The following is a 9116-nucleotide window of genomic DNA, read 5'->3' on the forward strand; positions in this document are numbered from 1 at the left end:
ACTTCTATATCTTTGCTTCCAAGTGTGTGCACTGCAAAATAATAATGTTCAATTAATGCAATTCTAATTTGTTCATGTGTTTCTTGTTTTATATTTTCTCTTTGATTATGGCTTATGATTGTCTTGCCTGGTGACATTTTCTTTGGATGGATCTTACTCTTATGATTATGTTGGAAGACCATTTGTCCTACCATCTTACAATCTAGGATTGAGTTTCTCATTTTCGTGTTTTTTTCTATGATCAAATAAGTTTCCTCCCGTATTATAAACCTAGAAATTGCCTTGAATTAGTTATTTTAATTTGATCATGTTCACTGATAGATGTCTGACGGATAGTTAACACCTATGTTTCTTGTTTTATATTTTCTCTGTGATTATACCTTGTCATTGTCTTGCCTTGTGACGTTAATTTCGGATGGATCTTACTCTTAGGTTGATGATTATGTTTGTTAGCCACTTGTCTTATGATCTTATTGATTTTGTAATAGACCATACAATCTAGGATTGTGTTTCCAATTCATCTCTTGGCTAAGAACTGACTTCAGTCTATATGGCTGCAATTTCATGTAGACCCAATCGCCAACTGCGTATGTATTCTACTGTCAGATTACATTTAATGTCATTGAGGATAGACTCCCTTTTCTTGGCTAACAATGGTTCCTTGACTTCAGAACTGTGTCATATTGCTTTCACTATATATAGAAGCTTGTGTATCATTTCTGATTCTGATTTCTTCGTATTTTCTTTCTTTTATGTATGCTAGTTGTCATTCCAACACTGTTTTATATTTTATTTCTGCATGAAGTGTTGGACTACTTATTTGAAATTGAGATTAAGTTTTAAGTTTCGGTCACAAGTAACTAGTTGAACCGCTAACTAAATAACATTTTTATGAAGATATCTCTAACATTGATACTTGGACAATCCTCATCAATTATCATTGTCTTGCTATAAGATTATGTAACATCTTCTCAGGTTTTTCTCTATTCAATAAAATCATCAAGACTGGTAATCATCCTAGTACTTCCACTTTGAATGATCTTTTTGATGATTTATGTCATAGAGACCCGATTTATAAAACAATATGTTTATAACTACATCATTCTAAAGGGTTTTCAGTTGAACCATGAAAGTTATTGGATTCTGATTGATGGTTTATGTGAGACAGGAGAAGCTAAATTATCCGTTCTTGTATGACTCAGTCATATCTAGACTGTGCCACGATAGACTTGTAAACGAAGCCTATGATTTATTTTATGAAATGATTGTTAACAAGATATACCTGATAGTGCTGAAACTTGTAGAACAATTAGGAACATCTATGTGTAAGATAAAGAAATTAGGATGGTGCGTAGGAACTTGTTTGTGGAATATAGGTAGGATACAAGATTTTGATTGCGATTTTACAATTTCTTATATCGATTCTGCAAAAGTAGTTGAGTAAAATCCTTCGATTTTGATTGCGATTTTACGAGTCCCGATTTTGTTATTCTCTTTCGACCTGAAGTAAAGTCCCGATTTTGACAACCTTGGTCACCACAAGGACCTAGCTATATATTGGTATGCTTGAATATTTCTATCCGATAAAATTGTTGTTGAAAATAAAATCAATACTACTATAAAAATGAACTTAGAAAAACAGAGGGGGAAAACAATACCACTTTCACATTGCCTTGGGTTATTAGTAATGTCTAATTCCATGCACATGCTAAAGAAATTTTAACATAATGATCATGAAATTGTTGATGAATGTGCACATTATTATTAATTAGGAACAGACTTCTATGTGTGTAGTAGGTTTGGATTCCGATCTTTTGTTGTATCCTATTTTCTCAAGTATATGAATTTGGAGTAACAGAATATTTTTTTAATGGCAAATAAATCAAGAAAAAACCCTCAAAATATCCTTTTAGTCGTTGTGAAGTTTTAGATTCTTTAAGCACACTGATGCTTTTGGTTTTATTTTTAGTTATTTTGTAAAAACAAAAAGAGTATCAAAATAGAAAAATTATTCATCGAGCCTATTTAGCGTATGTTTGAACCACAAAGAAGCCACAAAATATGACTTTCATGTCGTCGTGATTTTCTCTTGCTGTTTTTCAAAATGCATTGCATTTCCAAAAAAATGCTTATTAGTTTAGTTAAGTGTTTCATTGCATTGTATTTCATTTGCATTCATAATTACAAATTAGTATATTGAAAAGACAAACAACTTTATGATGGTACTTGGTTGCACATGTTTAGTTAAGTGTTTTCTTTTTCTATGGTACATGGTAAGTGGTAACACATAACCAACGGCTTCAAATTAAGATGTACAAAAGATCCAATGGTTCAAATTAATTCACACCAACTCTCTTTATCACCTCTGCACCCATGTGGTAGAGATTCCCCTTTTATTGTTGTATATATACATGGCAATGGCAATTTACAAGGGAAGTAAAATTGAGAAAGGGCTTTCAATTTGTCAACACTTCCTTTCTTTCTTTTTGCTTCTATGCGTTCTTTTGTTTCTATGTATTTATTTATATCCTTTAGTTTATTCATTCATTTATTAAATTTTATTTCAAATCTTTATTTTATTATGTATTTGGGCTGGAGGCATTGTTCTCGCCCCATATAAGAGGCATTGTTCTTTACTTTTCTTGTCCTATATTTATTTATTCATTATTAACCTTTTCCTTTCTTCATTTTGTTTATTTATTTATTTTCATTGTCTTATAGTATTACATCTTTGCTTTTATAGTAATTTATATCGTGATAGAAATGAGAGACTTCGTCGTGATGAATTATTAGTACTCTCACTCCTTAAAATCTAATATTTTTTATGACAGACTTTTTTACAATACTTGATTATTTATGAGAGACTTTTGGTCATAAGGACCTATCAGTTCTTTCTCCCTTTTGAGATCAATCATATTTGAACACAATTTGGTTCTTTAGCTCTTTCAAAATCATTGTCTTTTATTTTGATAGAGGTCGGATATATACCCCCTAATTTTGAACATTAAACAACTTGGTACGTTCGTTAACTGTGTTTAATTTACTGTCAAATTAGCCCCCGAGTTATATCACAAACTAGCCAATCAATCTACGGTCCTTACAAATTAGCAGTAGGGTCAAGATTTTCAACATCATTTGTAGGGTCTGTTTGGTCTTTTAAAGAGCAAAAGGAGAGCAACTCGATGCATGGATTGTACTGGCGGATATCACTCTCATGGAATCTATTTTGTTTGCCTTTTCAGGATACAAGAAATTGTCAATTTGACGAGAAAGCAAGAAATATTATTCTTTTGATATCATAAAAATGGCTTAATTGGATATTTGGTTCCTTAATTAATCTCAAAATTTCATTTTCGTCCCTTAATTAATAAAAATTACGTTTTTGGTGACATAATTACATCTATGTTTGTCATTTTGACTATTACTTTTGACCCCAAATGTCTTAGGCGGATCAATGTTATAGATGGTCTACCATAGACCTTGTATATTTTGAAAAGAGGACCAGATAAGGAGGTTCAGTGGATCTTACTGTGGACCATCAACAACTTTATTTTTTTCTTTCTATTTCTTCATCTTCTTTGTTATCTTCAACAACATCCTCATACATCTTCATCAGTCATACCCAAAAAAAAAAAAAATAACGAAAATCCAAATCATCCAAAAATCCATTTACAACTTTTCACCATCACGTCATCTTCTTCCTTCTTTTTTTCCCTTCTTAAATCATACCAAACTTTTCATAATCATGTCATTAAAGAGAGAAATAAGTTTGCAACATAGGTAACTATTTCTTTCTCTTCTCGAAGACGATTGAAAAAGAAGGAGAAGAAAATGAAAAAATGTTTATGTGTTGGTGGTTCATTATTAGATTCAAGGGGCTTACATTAATTATCTAATGATCTTTTTTTTAATAAATTATCTAATGATCTATTTTGTTTCAAAATGATTAGGGTTAAAATTAAATATATTAATAAGGTCTATAGTGGATCACATACAATATTGGTCCACCTTAGAAATTTGAGGTTAATTGGGGTTAAAATTAACATAATAAGACCAAAATGACAAACGAAGATGAAATTAAGAGACCAAAACATAACTTTAATTAATTTAAGGACCAAAATAAAACTTTTAAAATAATTAATGGACCAAATGTCCAATTTAGCCTATAAAAAATATTATAAATGTACATAAAACTCTAAGTTTGTCATTTCCTTGATTTCCATTTAATATTTTACTTTTCCTAGTTTATATATCTATTTGGTTAGTGAAATTAGTTACGATCTTTGTTCCCTGTTTGTCTTTTTCTTTACAATCTCTAACTAAATGCTATCTTTAGCAACAACCGATTATTTCATGTTTAATATGCTCGAGTGTGTGTGCTTGCTTCAATATGGTGATTTTATCTCAAATTTGTGAGTGCATAAACCCCATGAATCTAATTTTGTTGATTGAAAGTTATAAACTGAAGTATGTCTATTGATTTGATGTTACAATGCTACGTAAACCTTGCATAAATTTTGGTTCAAATTGTACATTGTAATCAATCCTATGTGATATGTTGTTTACAAGTTTCCAAAATTTCGCTTTTAGATTGTTATAGCTTTGATTGTATAAAAACTTTATGAGCATCAAGCACAATGAGAAATTGATGAGAAGCGTTTTGATTACTGCTTTATGTGATGATTATGGATTTTCATTTTTTAAATTTATTTAAAAAAATTGGTTGCCACACCTCAATCAATTTGTGCAGACACCAATTTGTTGTAACTAGGACAAACATAATAGCTTTTTCGAACATTAGGTGCAGCCTAATGGAAAAAAAAAATATTGATCCACTTCAATAAGATTTGGTTACATCTTGAAAAAATGGATGAACTTCGTAACTGAAAATGTTTCCCCAGTACGCTGCAATATGGCCTAATGCAGATAAGATGATTTCTTGGTATATCCAACTTTATACTTTGTTTAGAAAACAAATCTAAGTTATCATCTCAAAAAAGATTAAACCCAACGGTTATTTGAATAACTAAATAATTACAACTTCTGCAAAAGATAAAAAGAATTACATCAAGTCACCTCTTGTATCTACAATGGACTCCTAATCAAAAATATAATTTGTTTGCGTATCCGTAAACATTTATACTTAAGGGTAAATCATATTTTGGGTTCATGTAAAAATAAAATAAACCCCTAAACACGATTAAGTATCAACAGAAGGAGCTGAAGATGGTTGTTGGTGTTTGGATGATAATGATCAAAAAGGAAATAAATAACACTCATTCCAAACCTTCAATATTATATTATCCCAATTCGTTTTTAAAGTTTTGAGTGTTTTGACCACACATTAGAGAATACAATTAAAGCATTCAAAAAGGGCATGATTCACTTGATTTTTGTAATTGTTTTCAACATTGTAATCTAATTGAATAATTTGAATGTCTGTTATTTGCATATGCACTTGTACAATACAAGGAAAACTGGTGGACCGATTGGTAAATGCTAAGGCAGCAAAGCGCTACTTCTCAACAATTGTTTGAGAGATATTGGAAAGTAAAATAAGTTTTGCAAACAAAAAAAAATATCCACATTTTATAACATAAGAACCACGTTGTACTGTGAAAATGTAAAAAAGTAACCCAGACATTTTTATTAATTTGGATGTTACTCTGTCTAATTACAGAAGCCTAGAAGGGACGTCATCAATGAGATTTTTAGAAGTCTCTAAACGCAAACTAGTTTTCATTTCTAAATTTAATGCTAGTATCTCAAGATAGTGTCAAAGATCGTCACATGTGGTGCTAATTTAATTCTCAATAAATTGCAGAGCATGTTCCCAAATAGTTTTAAACCCAATGGATTATTTGAATAACTAAATAATTACAACTTCTTGCAAACAAAAGGTGACTTGATGTAATTCTTTTTATCTTCTGCAGATATCTGTAAACATTTATGCTTAAGGGTAAATTTTTATCTTCTGCATGTATTGTAAACATTTATACTCAAGGGTAAATCAAATTTTGGTTCATACAATATAAAAATAAAACAAACCTCTCAACACGATTAAGTATCAACAAAAGGAGCAGAAGATGGTTGTTGGTGTCTTAATGATAATTATCAAAATGGAAATAAATAACACTCGGTCCAAGCCCTTAATATTATATTATCCCAATTCGTTTTTAGAGTTCTAAGTGTTTTGACAACATTAGAGAATACAACTAAAACATTCAAAGAGGGCACGAATCACTTGATTTTTTTAACTGTTTTCAACATTGTAATCTAACTGAATAATTTGAATGTCTATTTCTATTATATGTATATGCACTTGTGCAATACAAGGAAAACTGGTGAATAGATTGGTAAAGGCTAAGACAGCAAAGCTTGTTTGGACGATATTGGAAACTAAAATAAGTTTTGTTAAAAAAAATCCACATCTAATAACATAAAAACCACGATGTACTGTGAAAATCGAAAAACAATGTAACCCAAACCTTTTTCTTAATTTGGATATTACTCTTTCTAATTTCAGAAGCCATATAAGGGATGTCATCAATGAGTTTTTGTTTTTTAGAAGTCTCCAAATGCAAACTAGTTTTCATTCCTAAATTTAAATTTAATGCTAGTATCTCAAGATAATGCCAGAGATCGTCACATGTGGTGCTAATTTAGTTCTCAATAAATTGCGGAGCATGTTATTTCCCATGTAGTTTCATCACGTTGTGATTGATTTCCAACTTTCATTATAGTGAGACTATCCTCAACATAATTTTCAATTTGGTGGGGGTCGTATTTCACACCACATGTGACAAACTTGGGCGTGTTCTTAATATACCAGTATTAAATTTGAGAATAATTACTAATTTACATTTGTAGATCACTAAAGACCCCTTAATTGATATCATCTATATGGCTTTTGTTATAGCAAGAACGAGATTCAGAATCATATTCAAAGTTGAGAAAAAGTATTTAGAATCATATTCAAAGCTGAGAAAAAGTATGGGTTATATTTTTTTATTTTCAAGGTATCGTGTGTTTGGTATCTTAAAGAGAAAAAGTATGGGTTATATTTTTTTTTTATTTTCAAGGTATCGTGTGTTTGGTATCTTACAAAATGTTATTTTTTGTTGTTGTTTACATAACATATTTTTAGTTACCAATATTGGTCTTCCTAATGTATAGGAGCGGTGCAGTGCTTCCGTTATGAAAATGTTATCTAGTTTTCATAGTATTCACAAGTGCATATGCATATGACAGACCTTTCATTTACACTAGACTATTGAATAGTTGAGTAAATCAAGTGCAACATGAACTTTTTTGAGGTATTTACGAAAGTGGAAAAACACAAGAAAGAGGACACAGTTTAAATTGTGTTTTCTCTTTTGAAAAATTATTTTCTTTAACCATTAAATTCTTAAACTTAGTTTAAGAAAGGATTATATATCAAAGAATAAGAAGCAAAATTTCTATATGAAATTATTTAACTTCATTTATAATCTGAAAAGCAATAAGAAGTTAAACTATTTTTTTTTTTTAAAAAAAAAAAGTGAAGTTTAACTATAAAGAACATTAGGCTTACCACAATACAGAGAAAACATAAAAGAGAGATGAAAATAAAATGACACAATATGGTTTATATTGTTTCACCATATACGTTATGGCAAGTTCAGTCCAGTCCACCCTATCCAGAATGATTTTGACATCTCCACGATCAAGGTCATACCCAAATAGTTGGGAGTGTGTGCACTTTCACATCTTCTATCTCTAAAATTTAGACAAAATATCGTATTTTATCTTATTTTGCAATACCTAGATTTCACGTTTTGCACCACAATTCAGCTTAGAAAATTTCTCTTTAAGTAAGCTGCCTAAATTTCACCCCCGCACCCCAAATTGACCATTATACCCCCAAAATAATTATTCTCTATCCACTAACAATTAACTCTCATTCACTCTTCTAACATTCCACTAATTCTCACTAAACTGCAGAATCAATTAAACGTGTTAAGGAAAAAATTTACGAGAGTTAATTGTAATAGGGAATACTTAATCTGCAGTGTCAGTTAAACATACATGCTCAACTATCAGTATTAGTTTTAGTGTGTCTTAGCAAGACTTTTAATGAGAAGGACATTTTGGTAATTGTCAAGTATAAAAAGGGGCTAAACTCTCTCTTCCTCTCATTTTCCCTTTCTTTTCTCCCTCTATCAGAAGCTTATCCCTCTCTTCTCTTCCCTACCTCACGTGTTCCTCCCTTCTTCATCATTCATTCATTAATTGCCAAATCTTGCCAAATGCAACATGCAATTATATTTTTGGATTTCTTCATAGAGAATTAACCTAGAGACAAATCTTGCCAAATGCACCATGCCAAATCTTGCCAGACACCACACGTCCGTCACCACCACCGACTACACATCGCCATCGCCACACATCACCACCACCACATAACCACCCCCACCGCGCAAACCAACATGCCACGGCACCACCATCACCACCAAACAACCTCTGCACCACAAACACTAGACTTGCGAGTGCTGGTCAGCTTTATACACAAGAAGCACATGATATCTCCACAAACAAAACGAATCCAAGGACAAACAAACAAACCTCTTCAAAGTGAAATTAATAGATCAGTGTCGGTGCAAGCATTTGCATAAATACCCTATCCAGGAAAACAAGAAAAAGAGCACCAACAGACACTTTGAATTATCTTTTTCAAGGTTTACGTGATAGAGGCCAGATTTATAAAGCAATTATGTTTTATAAGTACACGATACTAAAGGGTTTTTAGTTGAACCTTCAGACTTATTCGATTATAATCCATGGTTTATGTGAGATAGGAGAAACTAAAAAAGCAATACACTTTTTGAGAGAGGCACCGCAGATTGACAAGGAACAAAAGCATGGTTTATGTGAGATTGGAGAAACTAAAATACCCTTTCGCTTTTTGAGCGAGGCGGAGCAGGAGGAAGAAGAATATGAGGATTTGTATGATGCGATCATAATCACACTCTGCAGGGAAAGACATCTAAACGAAGCCTATGATTTATTTTCTGAAATGATTGTTAAGAAGATCATTCCTTGTAATGTCATATATTGCTGTCTAGTCTATGGCTATT

This window comes from Medicago sativa, chromosome 1, assembly GCF_051527215.1.
Source record: "Medicago sativa cultivar Bolivia chromosome 1, Bolivia_mono, whole genome shotgun sequence".
Taxonomy (NCBI): domain Eukaryota; kingdom Viridiplantae; phylum Streptophyta; class Magnoliopsida; order Fabales; family Fabaceae; genus Medicago; species Medicago sativa.